The following is a 16,007-nucleotide window of genomic DNA, read 5'->3' as shown; positions in this document are numbered from 1 at the left end:
GGCAGTATTAGGAGGTGGGGCCTCATTGGAGTAGGTGTGTCATTAGGGAGTGGACTTTGAGGTTTCAGAAGTACAAGCCGGGCCCAGTGACTCACTTGTTCTTCCTGCTACCTTTGGATCCAGATGGAGAGAAGCTCAGCACCATGTCTGTCTGTGTGCCACCTGCTTCTCTTCATGATGACAATGGACTAAACCTCTGAAACTGTAAGACAGTCCCAATTAAACATTTTCCTAATGAGAGTTGCCTGGGTCATGGCGTCTCTTCACAGCAGTAGGAACCCTAACACAGGAGACGTGCCATATAACTTCCTCAGCCTGAACAGATTAAGCAAGAAAAGACTTCAACTTTTCCTCAAAAATAGTATTATGTGGAGTAAGTATGTTTTGCCTTCATGTATTTATTTATTTTTAAAAAGTCTCTTCCCACTGGAATATAAAATTATTGACAGCAGGTATCCAGTCCACCATGGCCAAGGCGGGTCCTCCTGCCCTTTGGGAACAAGGTCTGACATGTGGTAGACAGTCAATGCATTTGCAGACCAATCTAGTCAGCCTTCTCCTTTCAACTCAGCAAACAACCATTGATTTTCTGCTGCACGCCCAGCCCTGTGTTGGATTAGGGACACAGCATCATGAGCAGACACACATCTGTGATGACAGGCCCAAAACAAGTTACCACAGGAGCTTCCTGTATAGTGGGCATATCAGGTTCTGTAAGGATGATGGGCACAGAGAGGGCATGGAACCCTGGGCATCTTGCCTTTAATGGTTGCTGAGTCTGCACAAAAGAAACCCACACTAGGCTTATTATCTATATCATTGCTTTAATTATATTTAACTAGGAATGCTTCCAACCACTGATTTCTTTCCAGGGATTGACTTTTTTCCAAATAAATGTTCTCATTTTGTACCATGCATGAAAAGTTTAGATAAAGTTTAAGACCAAGAGTATTAAAATAAAAAGTAAAAGTTGCTGGAAGGATGAGGAAAGCTAGCTTAGTCTATAAAATGCTTGATGTGTAGAAATGAGGACTTAAAATCAATTCCCTAGTGTGCTAGTAATCTCTCTCTGGGAAGAGGAGACAGGCAGATCCCTGCACTTCACTGGCCAGACAGCCTTGCTTACTCCCTAGTTGGCAAGCCTCAGGTCCCAGTGAGAGGCTTTGCTTCAAAAAATGAAGTGCATTGGCAGCCCTAAGGAACGAGACCTGAGACTCTCCTCACAATAGCTTCCACATGCATGTGTGCACATATATACCTCCTTACACACACGAACATGAGTGCATGCGTGCACGCGTGCACACACACACACACACACACACACACACACACACACACACACACACACAAACACTCTTGCTGGGGAAAGAATAATAATTATCTAGGGAATTTTCACTAAGGATATCATTGGATTTTTCCCCGGCAATGAAAATGATTATACAAACACCAACTTGTAAATATAACTTTTATGATTTTTCTATTCCATTTTATCTTTAGCTTTTATTATTATTAAAGACCACTTAAATGTTATCTTTGGATAACACTTGAATACATGTAGATAAGTATATGCTTTGGAATTCACTGAAGTAGCAGAATTGAAAACACAGTGTTAACTATAATCTTTTAAACATTTTGTTGTAAATAAAGTGAAAGGAAGTTACTGAAATAAAATGTGATTGATTGATTGATTGAGAATGGTTCCCATAAGCTCATATATTTATTTTCATGCTTAGTCCCAAACTGATAAACTCTTAGAAAAGGATTGGAAGGTGTGGCCTTGTTGGAGGGGGTATGGCCTTGTTGGAGACAGTGTGGCACTGGGAGTGGGCATTAAAATTTCAAAAGCCCACACCAGACCCAGAGTGTCTCTCTACCTCCTGCCACTGTGGATCAGGATGCAAAGCTCTCAGCTATTGCTCCAATGATATGGCTGTCTTCCCCCCACCATGATGATGATGGGCCAACCCTCTGAAACCATGAGCCAGCCCCCGATTAAATGCTTTCTTTATAAAAGTTGCCTTGGTGATGGCGTCTTTCACGGCAATAGAACAGTGACTAAGATATCCAGTAACATACTGCAACTGGAAAGAACATGTTCGACATCTTGCATTAAGCTTTTCCATAAGAACAGGACACAGAATAAAGCTGTGAATAAGAACTGACTGAGTAAAACTTCCGTGCTATGGACAGATTGGGATGTTACAGGCCCAGAGGCTAATTTCCTTATCTTGGATGTTAGACCCAGACAGCCATTCCTTGCCCAACAAATGTTCTGTGCCAGAACTAACTGCCTGCGACTACTAGGGGGAAAACCTTTGGTACATATTACCTTAGCAGACCCACCATCTTCCACCAATCGCAGAGCTAAGAATGTCATCAGATAATGTCTGGTCTATCTATAGACAAGCCTCCCTGCTCTATCCATCGGCCTCTCTGATATATTCATCCGCAAACCTTAGACTTACCCTGACTTATGACTTCCTTTGTTCTAAAAACAAAAAACATAAAACTTCATGAAACTGCTTCCATGACGGAACATGGAATTTGGGGTAGCTCAAATCTGTGTCCTTGGGCCGTCGTCACTCAAAATGGCACCAGGATGAACTACTTTTTTATTGCCTTTAAGACGAGGGCTGTAGCGTATGTTGGCAGCCCTTTCTTGTACCTTAATCCTAACATACACCTCTGCAGCCTGCACCTTAGAGATTACAAACACATTTACTCATTTTTCTTTTTTTCGGAGCTGGGGACCGAACCCAGGGCCTTGCGCCTGATAGGCAAGCGCTCTACCGCTGAGCTAAATCCCCAACCCCTCATTTACTCATTTTTAAAGTCATGGCTCATAATTCTTTCTGTGCTACTACAACGAAATACTTTCAGGAAGGAAACAGGTTTGGGGCTAGAGAGAAGGCTAAGTTGGTAAAGTGTTTATTGATCAAACACAAGGTCCTGAGCTTGAGTCCCAGAATTCACTCGTTAAAACGCTAGGCACTGTGGAGTGTGCCTGTTCTCCCAGCTCTGAAAAGGCAGAGGCAGGAGGATCCCCGAGACTTGCTGGCCAGCCAATATACCTGAATTGCCAACCTCTGGGTTTATTGAGAGACTCTGCCTCAGAAAAATGAGGTAGAGAAAGATGGAGGACACCTAATGTCAACCCCTGACTTCCACCTGCACACACATAGATGTGCATACACACAATAAGTAAGTAAATAAATAGAGGTTTTTAAAAATATGTGATTCAATGATCGTAGGCTTCAAACAGTACAATGATGTGTGGTTCCCATCCCTTAGCGGTGGATAATACCACTAACCTTACTAGGGCACCCAGGAGTGAGAGATACAGGGATACCTCAGGGCAGCAAGGAGCTGCAGGGAGGTCAGTGGGACTGGAGACAAGTGGGCCTTCTGTCGGCATCCATGAGCACCTACAGCGTCGAATCTGACAGAATTAGAGTCAAATGGAGACACACTGGCTAGACTAGGGCCCACCAATGAGTGGTAGAAATAAAAATTTCCAGTCACCATGCAAACCTAGATGGTCTGAAATGGCTTTGTAGACCAGGGTAGCCTTGAACTCACAGAGCTCCACCTGCCTCAGTGCCCTGAGTGATGTGATTAAAGGCGCAGGCTACCACGTCTGGCAGTTAGCCATTATTCTTGACACATAGACTGCTTCTCCCACTTGAACTTCTCCTGTGATCTTCAAAAGAGTCTCTAGACTGTTCCCAAAAGGGGTGTACTGTGGGTTCTACTGGGATCTGTGCTCTGGGCATTTACAATTCTAAGTTCACAAATAGAAAGCTTTCTAAAATATCATATCTCAATTTCTTTCAATGACATTATAAAAAAAATCTATTTGTTTCTTAAGAAGTGTAAAAGGCACTTAGCCCGGGGTCCCTGCTTTATCACTGTCTCTTGAATCAAGGCATTAGTTGGTCTTCCAGGAAGCTGGAGGGTTTCTTAGAGAAGTATGTAAATGTAGTTGCATCCCCTGTATCAGAGTCAGAGGGCTGCCTGCAGTGGCCAGAGCTTCTCTCAGCAGAGTCTTTAGGAAGGCCACGGACAAATGGACAAAACGGACAAATTCTCCCCTGGCCCCAGATGAAAGACAAAGTGGGTTTCACTTTTCAAGTCACCTATGTAGCATCAGGATATAAACCCACCAGGTTGGAGCTGGGAGGTCGGTGTGTAGAGCTTCCCGGCTGCTGTCAGGACTCCCTGAAAGGTAGCACAGCCTCTAGGCAGCCTGTTCTCTCAGCCTGCCACAGAAAAAGCCAGGCAACGCCATTTGACCCCCCCCCCAATCTACAGTGCTTATTGGGTTTCCTCTCTCGTGCTCGCCCAATTGTTTAGGACAACTGAATCAAGCAGACATTTTGATAATAAACTCCAGACAGAGTCGAGTTTTCAAATTTGGTCTCTCTTTTCTGTAATGTAGTTTTCATTGATTCTGGGAGTCTCTGGAACACTGGTGTTTCTTTTCCAAGCCCTGGGCAAGATGCAGACCTCCGGGTGGGAGCGTGCGCAGGAACACGCTGTCCAGAGGAGGTTCAGCTGTCTCCCGCGTCCTCTCACCTCTCATCATCCACTCAGGAAGCACAGAGAGGGCCGACGAAGCCGTGTCAAATGGGAATGTTTGGTAATTTCGAAGCTACTAAACCAAAACCTATTTTCTGAGGCGACATAGCCCTGAGCATAATATTTTCTCTTTTCTCCCTAACTTGCGTCTGCAGCCGCTGTTTTCGTTACTCGGACACTAGCAGAAAATAGGATTTCTCACCTACAGATGGAGAAGAGAAAAGAGGCCTGCCTGAACATTAGGTAGAAATTGCTTGTCAAGTTTGATCAATTCTGAGAAAATCCAAATCCCCTTTGAAGAGACACAGTTGATGCTGGGAGATTAGATGGGTCGTCCTTATGCAGTCATTGTGTGGCTAAATTGTCTGCATATGCAGCCTGTTTGCTAAATGCACCATACATTTGCATCTAAATGGTCCATAAATAATTTGATTCTGCTCCACAAAGTGCCATAGAGAAACCCCCTCCCCCATGTTGGGCGTGGGAGATGTGTCAGTCGGACTCTCCTCTGTCATTGCTTCGATGGTGCTATTATCTGACAGGCACTGGGGAAAGAGTACAGGAATCTATTAGCAAGAGCCTGTCTCCATTATGAGCTGAGATTTGAGTGAGCCAGCAGAGAAATCTTTCATTAGGTACAGCGTTTGGCCTCCAGGTCTCAGGGCCAGACTGATAAAAGTAATAAGAAAAAGGCTGAGGCTAGTCCGGGGGAGCCCAGCCCCCACTCTACACAGCCACCACTATCTCAGCAATTTTGCTTTGCCTGTTGCAAACCAACGGGAGGTATCAATTACCATGTCCCCGCTGCCTTCTGTGAGGACAATGACTACCTGTTTCTCTAGCACGCACATGCCTGTTTGGGGTGACTGGGTACCCCAAAGAGTTTTTAGCAGCACACTGGGCTTGGCCAGTGTTAAGATCAAACTGTAGTGAGGGGGGCTGGAGAAATGGCTTAGTGGTTAAGAGAGCTTGCTGCTTTTCCAGAAAACCTGTTTGGTTCCCAGCAGCAGAACTCTATCTAGCTTCAGGAGTCTGAGAGCAAAAGTACTTGAGAACACGAAAACACACACATCACACCACACACACACACACACACACACACACACACACACACACACACACACACACCAATGTAAAGAAGAAAAACAACTTCAATGACGGCAGAAAGTCAGTGTGTTGCAGGTGTCCAGACAAATAATCTCGGGCTATCTTTAGCCCTCAGAGTGGCCGTTCACAGTGCGGCTCTGTGGGACCTGACACCCTCGTGACTATTAGGTAAATCTTGCTGGCTGTATAAACAGGTCACTAGCTTCCTGTGACCTAAAGTAAGAAGGCAGGTATGACACTGCCAGCAGCTCTCCTCTGGCTGCACATGTGTGTGGGTTACTGCAAAGCTGTGACTTTTTACGGCCTCCTTTCCATGAAATTTGTGATCTCCCATTCTTTTAAAGGTTCCAGGGGGATGGCACTGCTTGATTTAAGAAAGTTCAATATATTAAATCTAGTTTCACACAGAAGAAATATGGGAGGGCGGTTATTCACTTTGTGAAAGGGTTCACAGCAGGATGCTTAGGGTGATAAATATTATATGTGGTACTTAGTGGGTGATTTAGTTCATTGCTTCAGGAATATGTCTGTGGGCAAAATGCTGTGTACTTACTTAAAGGGTCTTGGTGACTTTGCCCCCTCCCACCCGATTACTCAGCCTTTCTGCCCTGCTCACAGGAACACGGACACAGCGCAGCACCTGACACACCTGACAGTTGCTTCTTTTTTTTTTTTATATATATATATATATTTTTTATTAACTTGAGTATTTCTTATATACATTTCAAGTGTTATTCCCTTTCCCGGTATCCGGGCAAACATCCCCCTCCCCCCTCCCCTTCCTTATGGGTGTTCCCCTCCCAACCCTCCCCCCATTGCCGCCCTCCCCCCACCAGTCTAGTTCACTGGGGGTTCAGTCTTAGCAGGACCCAGGGCTTCCCCTTCCACTGGTGCTCTTACTAGGATATGCATTGCTACCTATGAGGTCAGAGTCCAGGGTCAGTCCATGTATAGTCTTTGGGATAGGGGTTGTGGATTTAGCTCAGTGGTAGAGCGCTTGCCTAGCAAACGCAAGGCCCTGGGTTCGGTCCCCAGCTCTGGAAAAAAAAAAAAGAGGACTGGATGCTCACAGTTGCTTCTAATCTCGTTGGTTTTCTGGAACGCTGGAGTCTGGTTCTTACTGCAGTCCTTTACTGGTTGTGTTTCTTATCTCTGTAAACCACACACCCAGCAGAAGGACTTAATGGTAGGTGGTGGACTCCTCACATCTGGCACATCAGGAAGCAGAGGGCTCAGGTGGGGGCGGAAGCAGAGAGCCTCCAGGATGGCTACCACTTCTGCCAGGAAGCACACACGCGCTAAAGGTTCTGTCACCTTCCACCACAGACTCCCAGTTAGAACCCCAGTGTTCAAACATGTCCACCCATGGGGGGTAAATTTCTTACTCAATACAACACTGTGAGAACTGGCCCAAGTTGACTAATCCAAATTCAGTCCCCTCTTGGTTTGACCTCCTGAGGTAAAGCTGCACCTGAGGGCTTGTGCTCCCTACTCTCCTGAGCATTTAGGCCTCTGTATGTTATGGGAGGATTTGACGTTGTTGTTGTTGTTGTTGCAGGCCTGAAGGCAGGAATAGCAGTTCTTCTAGGGTATCTGGGCTGGACCAGAGCAAGTGAACTCAGGTCCAATGACAGCAGCAGCTCAACTTGACACTGTCACCGGAAGAGCAGAAGCGCTCCATTGATCTCTTAGCAGGGAACCTCAGCTCATATAGAACCAGACACTCAGCGTCAGTGTAGAAAATCATATCAAGATAAGGAAGTAGGCAGCAGAGCTGAAATTTATTAAAAGTCAAAAGTCAGCTACTCAGAGAAGAGGAAAGAACAGAGAGCATGGGTGTGGTCTTCCAGGAAGAGCTCCAAATTATTAAAGACATATACGTTAAACACAGGGGTTAAGGAAAGAAAGGTGCCCGTGGGAGAAAAAGAGACATCCAAGTGTCAGTGCGAGCGTCTCAGGGGAGAGCCATATAGGGTTCTTTCAGCCACGCATGCACTTTTGGTGGCTCTCAGGACATCTCAAAGCACTGCTAAGAGCTTGTTTTTTCCTTTTCTCTGTCTTTTTGATAAGTGAGATTGTAGGGTTATGACAGAGGAGCCTTGGATGGAATTATCTGATAAAATCAGGAGCCGTTAGGGCTGGGCACAGGGCTCAGGACTTTTTTTTTTTTTTAATTGTAAATGGGATTTCTGGTTGTGAGTCCTAGAAAACTGTAGGTTTAGAGTTGGGAAGAGAGAAAAGCCTTAAGCAAATGTGCTTATTTGAAAATACCTTTATAAAAATGGATGGTGTGTCTGTGTAGGCAATTGGTACAGTTGGTACAGTTGTACAGTTGATACGGTTGGTACAGTTAGTACAGTTGGTATGGTTAGTAGAGTTGATACAGTTGGTACAGTTCATACAGTTGGTACAGTTGGTATAATTGGTACCATTGGTACCATTAATATAGTTGGTACAGTTGGTAAAGTTGTACAGTTGGTACAGTTGGTACTATTGGTACCATTGGTACAGTTTGTACAGTTGGTACAGTTAGTATAGTTGGTACAGTTGGTATGGCAAATGCTGGCAGTTTTACCAGAGTTCTCAATTCTCAGAAGATCAAAGACTTAAACCAGAATCCTGGGTGCTGGACTCTGCCCCTCACCTCATGTTCCCATAATTTTCACCATCTCTCCTTCTATCCTGCCTCACAAAGGACCATGGTATCTAGCAGAAAAGGGAATAGTCATGGTATTTCTGCTAGAAAGAGTTATATGGTGTAGCTGGGTGTTGTTTTGTTTGTTTTTAACTGTTTAGTCTCTGGCAATGCAACTCTCTAGCCCTGGAATATCCTGTAGATATTTTCTGTGCCTCCTCCTCCTCTTCCCCCTCCTCTTCCTTTTGCTTTGAGCATCCTTATGTAGCCCAGGCTGCCTTGAACTTGAAATCTTTCTCTATAAGCCTCTTTTGTGCTACAATTAACATACATGGCCTTAATATTTTGTATGTTTTGATTCAGTTGGCTGAAGTGGATTTTGTTTGCAACCAGAAACCTTAACTGGCTGACTTGTCTTCCTTTTCTTGCCTGTCCTGGGGCACATCACAGAATAACTTGTCATCTTATGAATCTTTATGCTTCTCCTGACAGGCTGCAGACTTTCTCTAAGCTCTGCTAATCCCATGGTCTCTGTTTGGGCTTCACCCCACTTGGCTAGCCAACTGTAAAGAGAGAATTTTCCATAGAGATTACGATTCCTTCCACCCACAGGGCCTTCCTGCAGGAGATGAAAGCTTTTAGATTATGGTTTCATTTGTTCAGAAAATTGGGATTTTTACAGGGAAGGTTACATTAGTCCTGTTTATCCTTTTCTATACTTTTTGATGTGTTGATACCTGGTCTTACAGACCTGGGTCTTACAGACACTGTCCTCCCAGGCTTAGGATAGAAGACAGATCACCTTTAGTGTGCAACACAATTAATCCAGAGCCCATATACTCACCTCTTATTTATCTGGGACACTGTTTCCTACCATAAATCACCCCAAGCTAGACCCTAACCCTAGCGCCCAGGACCCATTTCCCTCCCACCTTATTCAAACTGGCCAACAGCAGGCTTGATCAGACTCCTTCTCTGCCTCCACTGTCCTTCCAGCAAAAGCAGCACAGAGCGGCTAGCCCAGGCTTTCCTCCATCCTTCTACCTCCTGGTGGACCCTGGTCGTCTTTTCTGTATGCTCTCTCTCTCTCTCTCTCTCTCTCTCTCTCTCTGTGTGTGTGTGTGTGTGTGTGTGTGTGTGAGAGAGAGAGAGAGAGAGAGAGAGAGAGAGTCCTCTCCCAGAATAAAAGGATTAAGCTTTTCTTGTAAATGCAATTGTGTCTATGTCTGAGCTCTTATCATTGCCAAGGAAAATAAATCCTGTGCAAATCTTAAAAACACAGAGAGTGAAGTTGTTAGGGCACACGGTAATGTTTTTCTGAAGACTTTGTCTCTTGCCGTAAAGTGGATTTCCCATCACAGAGCCTTGGTGGCATGGCTGCCTTCTGCCTCCTGGAAGTCACTCACAGGGCTTTCCATCAATGGGTGCCCCTCACTTTTGGACAAAGTCTTTCAGTGTTAGGGACACCAATGGATTCAAGATTTCCTTTGTCAATTTTGTGCATGCTGTCACACCTGGGTGTTATGGGGACACTGGTGACCCAAATCTCCCCAGCCCCTCTAGAAATATGTTTTTGGTGCTGTGTATCTAAATGCAGTGACTCCCTCTGGACCAGATTAGTTTATAGTAATGAAGAAAACTGGCTCCTCAGCGGGATGTTAGCATTCCAGGTTATTCACATTCCCTGCCCTCTTTACCAGAAGAGAGGCTTGGTGAGTTTGCTTATATCCGATATAAAATCAGAGTTCTCCTCATCTCTGGGTGCTTTTCTTAATGCACATGCATTGTGTGTGCAAAGCAACACTCAGCTCCTGATGCATTATCCTATTAAATTGGGCACGCAGGGATCCTGCACCCAAATGTTCCCAGTGCTGTAATTAATAGTCTATTACATTTGGGTGCATTTTCTGCTTGTTTGCCAGTCTTCAGAGGCATGCAAACCAGCCCAGCTGTGGCAATCGCTAATTGGGAACGGCTGATGGCCTGTATGTGCGCGCTGTGTGCTAGGATGAACCTAATGGCTGCTTGAATTTGCCTCAAGTACACTGAGAAATTCCTGAGGGTGGGGACCGCACCTTCTCTCCCCATCTGATCATCCTGTTTGCTATAATAGACAAGTGTTTTGGTGTTCAAATATCCCTCCTGCCCCCAAACTCTCTTCTTACCTGATCAAGAAGATTGGGGACCACTTTTTGCATTGATAGCTTCCGTCTGCTTGAATGCTTCTGTTATCTGTAACTCTGGGATTTAAAGGCACACAGAGCTGGGGAGATAAGTCTGAGTGAGGAAAAGTGCTTGTGCGAAAGCCTGACTGCCTTCCTTTGGACCTGGAACCCACATAAACGGCAGACACAGTCACTCAAGCATTTGTAATCCTAGGCCACCTACAGGAAAGAGGTGAGGACAGGAAAATCTCCAGAAGCTCACAAATCAACTAGTTTGGCTTATGCAGCAGGAAGGAGACTCTGTCTCTATCAAGGTGGACAATGAAGACTGAGTTGAGGCCATTGTCCTCTGACCTCTACGTGTATAGCATGACCTGAGTATGTCCACATCCACACCCACAAACAGGCATGTTCACACATCTTATACATGCTCACATACACAAAACAAACAAGGCACATTTGTTGGGGTAGAAGTCTCGGCTCAAGTCCGGACAAACCACAACAGGCCAAATGATTCCACGTGGAAAGGTTTAATGAGAGAAGAGTAGAAGAGGAGAGGAGTAAAGGCTGGACATAAGCACGTGGAGGGAAGCAGGGAAGGGACTGTGGAGAGAAGGGACAAAGGGGAAGAGGGGAAGAGCAAGAGCAAGAGAACGAGGAGGGGGCAAGCAACCCCTTTTATAGTGAGTCAGGCACACCTGGGCTGTTGCCAGGTAACTGTGGGGGTGGAGCTTAGACAGAATGCTAACAACATTGATCTTACTAAGATGCAGAGACAAGAACAACCCAACCATTTCAGCTAGAAAAGAGGCCTGGGACCTTACAGTCTTGTGGCCAGAAAGGAGGGGCCACACACTGGGCTCCCCACATAAGGAGTGGAGTCAGCAGGAAGGATACAGATAGCAATCTACTCTCCTGACGGTATGACTTGTCTTTTCAGCATTGAGAGTCAAATCCAGGGCCTTGTGTAAGCTGGGCAAATAAATGTTCTACCACGGAGCTACAACTCTAGCCTTGAAACAAACAAACAAACAAACAAACAGATTTTTATTAGACTACTTTTTGCCAGACTCCACAAATAGAAAACGCAGGACACCCAGTTAAACTGGAATTTCAGGCCAATACTGAAATGTAGACATCCTAAATGTTGCTGCATGAGATGTACTAAACTGGTTGTTGTTTTTCCGAAATACAAATTTAACTGTGTTCCCTACATATACTGTCGAGCAATGTTGTTTCATACCTTTCTCTCCTAAACTCAGCAACACTTGAAGCCTGTCTCACACCTCCAGTGGGGGGTGGTCCATGTATTCTTTTCTGTTGAACTCTTTTTCTGAGGTGGGGAAGCTGCAGAGTCACTGCTCAGGGACTAGAGGCAGCCGTCCGGGCACCCTAAGACATTGTCGCTGTTTGAGGGAAGCAGAGCGATGAAGCAGGAAGTGGATTTGCCTTTGACAGACTGGGAAGCTTTCTGAGGTCTTCGGTTTCTGACTTGACTGTGAGTTATGTTTTAAATCTATCGTTCCTAGAATTGTGTGGTATCTGAGTCAGAGTCTTCCTAAAGTGGACCTGGGGGACCATGGGAGCATGGCACTTGTGGCTGCACCCCCAGACTGAGGCTGGATAGAAAGTCCATGAAAATTATGGAGGTTTGAGAAGAAGAAGAGGTTTCCTAGCCCTGGAGTCTGCTGGAAGCCTCTGGCAGCTGAGAATCAGGAATTCTAGGAAAATTAACCTTTGCTGTACAGTTGTCTACACAGAGGCAATATTCTTGTTATATAAAGATAACTTTCAAAAATGTTAAAATAGCAGCGGGGTGTGCTCAAAGCTTCAGAGAATATGACCTTCAAGTGTGGCTTTGTTCCTCCTGAGAACAGGAGAAAGAAAGCAGTCAGTTTACGTGCAGCGACTTGAAAGCCAGCACACCTGCTTCTTGTCCATGACAACTAGTTCCATCCTGTCTAGAAGCTGGAAATGTCCTTGGTTCTAGTGGCAATACTGTCCTGACCAGAGCCCAGAAATAGCAAAATGCTGAAGGGGGCTGGTTCAAGCTCTGGTTTCTTGGTTTTGTCTTCCTTCTCCTTTTATCAATGGCAACTTTAGTGAGCATTTGCCTAGAAGCAGGGCATCTGTGGAGACCAGATGCCCTGGAACCTGTGTCCAAAACTCCAGTCCCACCTTGTGAGTGGGACAACTGGACTGACCAACTCATACCCCCACATCTCAGCCCAATAGGGCCTTACTAACCTATAGCAGGACCCTCAAGACTCCCACCCCTGTTTGCAGCCCTTTCTAGGAGACCTCCTGCTCTGAAGGTGCCCTGTCTGCTTCCTTTCTCTTATACTCAACTGTGATAAAATTCCTTTCTGAAATTCACCCTTCCTTTGTCCACAAAATTCATTCTGAGTCTGCAGGACAAAGGACCCGAAAGTCAGTGGCCTGGTATGGCTTTGATGGCCTTTGTACTCAAGAAATCCACCCCCCCCCATTACTTCTTTCCCAGACATAAACCTGATACTCTCTGGGAACCTCACAACCAGAACTATAAACTTTTATTACACTGAGAACACCCTAGCTTGCCCTACTACTCTGGTTGGTCTATGATTTTACCTCACCTTCTGTGAGCCTCTCGTATACCTGGCAGTCCTTCTATGATCACATTTAACTTAACAACCCTCTAAAGGTAATGACTTCAGAGCCCACCAGCTTTCTTTATACGGCTATTATAAAGATATTAGGTCCACCCCACACCTGAGTATGTCCTGGTCTCTCACAGAGTATCTCTCTACCCATTAATTCTTACGCTTGAATCTACGGTTAAAATTTTCTTTTAATAAAATCCAACTCTGGCTGCTCGGGAGATGGCTCAGTAAAATCTTGCTATGCAAGCATGGTGGCAGAAGCGTGGGTCCCTACCTAGCACCGATGTTAAAGCTGAGCACACTGGTAAGCATCTAACAGTCATGCAGTTGAGGGTAGGGACAGGGGGATCCCAGTCCACCTGCCAACCAGTCTGAAATCCTTTCTGCAGTGAAGGGATCTGCCTTGACCTGTGTGGGACTTTCAGAGACGCTCTCCTTCTGTTACTGCAGGTGAGGCCTGGTTTGTGTCTGGAATCTACTATGGCTGATAAAAACTACAGGGAGAGAGTTAGGTAAAGCAGTGAAGTCCGTACCCACAGGTGGGCCGTCTATGTCTTTTATCAAATGAACTTAGTTATTAACCAGTCAAAATGGGTTTGTGATTTAGAATGTCTGTCCAATCAATGAATTGCCTCCCCAAACAACCTTTTAGGAAATCCATCAAAACGAGAAGTCCTCTTCTCAGCTTGCTTTCTTTGTGGTGTCCTGATACAGTGTGTGAGGATTAGAATCCCTACTATAAATTCAACTGAAAGCTATTTCCTTGGACCTCAGTGTTAACAATGGGAAACATTCACCTCCGGAGTGTTAGTGGAACTTGAATCGGTACCCAGGAAGAGGCACAGAATGGAAGAGCCCTTGTAACTCGGTGGTACGAAGCCTCCGACTTTGATGCTTAGTGGATGCTTTCCCCTCTCACCCCCTTGCAGAGCCAATGGAGAGTAGCTCACGTAGGCTAACAGGAAGTAGCTCAGAGATTCCCTTCTCTGCTGCCTCTAGGCCAAGCTCATGTGGGGTTTAGTTCTGAGCTGTTGGAAGAAAGAGATTGATAGTTCACATCACCCAGGGCAAGCCCTGGACAGCAACGTGTTCGGGCAGCCTGGGATTTTCAGGGTAAATAATTGCCTTTCTTAGGGATTTGCTGGGAAACTCCTGGTCAGAAATGGGGCAGAGATTTAAATATAATTTCCCAACCCCACCAGGCAGGGATTTAAAGGATAAACGCCCTTGGCTCAGAGGAAGATTTACAGTTGTAGTCACTTCACAGGCAACTGTTTCTGTGAGATGCTTGGCACTGAGGACTGTTCTACACCAGCTCTTCATCCATCCATCCTGGCTGCTAAGCTGACACATCCCCATCAGCCTGTACAGCCTTTCCCACTCCCCTGGCCCCCTTCACTGCCATCCCCCAATGGCAAGAACAGAGACTTCCATTAACACTGGATGACGAAGAAGGGCTCGGGATGGTCTGGAGCTCAGGACTGTTTTGGAGCTCGGGTTATGTCTTCCTCCCCCAGCTAAATGCTGCCTGGTCCATCTCCAGTCGCCTCCTCCTCTCTGCCTCCTCTTACAGTCACAGGTCTCCTCTTCTGGAGACTTTGGCTGCTTCTGTTTCTTGTGCCCCATTTTCCTCACTGGACCCTAGCTTTGGAGTTTAGAACTTACCGGGGAGAATATTAACGGAGTCCTGGGCCCCACTGTGGCTTTTGAATCAGAACTGCAGATTCTGGGGCTTAGAAATCGAATTCTCCAGGCAATCAGTCCTTAAACAACCCCTAGATTCCAGGGTGCAGTTGACATGTGCCTTCCTCCAATGGCTGAGTTCTGGGAAGGCTCCTCCCTTTCCCCTTCATTTAGGGGACACTCTCTCCCTTGTATTGAGCAACATTACTGTATGCCTTTGAGGACAAATGAAGAGAGACAAAGTAAGTGCCTGGGCAATGATGCGGTGTTAAGACAGTCAGTGACATGGCCTGAAAGGTGTCCCAGCACATGAATAGTCAAGTTAACCTTCTGGTCACTTTTTTTTTTTTTTTGGTTCTTTTTTTTGGAGCTGGGGACCGAACCCAGGGCCTTGCGCTTCCTAGGCAAGCGCTCTACCACTGAGCTAAATCCCCAACCCCCTTCTGGTCACTTTTGATCATTCATATCAATTTGATTCAAACTCCCCCTTCCCCCAAGCTTTTGTGAGAACAAGAAATGGGTTCTGGAAATAAGATGGCAGGAAGATTGAGGTTAAAATGAATTGACAGGCAATAGGATTAGAACCATGCTGAATTCTGGTCCTGGGAGTAACTAACAGGGGCCTGGAATTAAAGAATTAAACCATGAAGACTTCTTTGACAAGCGATCTGATAGACTCAGAAGTAAATTTCAGAGACAGTGTTGTCAGACAGAGGCAGGGGACAGCAGAGATAAGGGGCTCCGGGCGGCCAGGGCAGGGGTGAAACCCATTTCTTTCTTTAGAATGCAGAGAGGGGGGGGGGCAGGCAGTGGTCCTGTTTCTCAGGGTCCTCAATGCAAGGTGCTGAAATTGTTCCAGGGACGAGGGAGTTATCAGTTTCTATTCACCGCTGGTAGCATTTTCTTTCTTCCATTCAATTATGACCTTAAATGGAGGCAAATGTGAAAAGGGGAGGAAGATAACAAGGCATAAGGCAAGAGTGACAGCTAGTGACCCACTGGGTATTGAACTCACTGGGTAACTTTCTGGAGCTGTCCCCTCATGTTGCAGACAACAGAAAGAACAAACGCATTCCAAGGGGCTCAGAGAAGTGGTACCAAAAAGCTTAATGGCTTTTCCATGGAGGAAGGGGTGGTTTGGTACTGCTTCTTGTCTGCGACACCCTAAGAAAACCTAGGAAGTTCCATGTGGGTCAA

This window comes from Rattus norvegicus, chromosome 15, assembly GCF_021556685.1.
Source record: "Rattus norvegicus strain SHRSP/BbbUtx chromosome 15, alternate assembly SHRSP_T2T, whole genome shotgun sequence".
In the NCBI taxonomy this organism is placed as follows: Eukaryota; Metazoa; Chordata; class Mammalia; order Rodentia; family Muridae; genus Rattus; species Rattus norvegicus.
The sequence above is the reverse complement of the archived record's forward strand: the minus strand, read 5'-3'. Positions refer to the sequence as shown.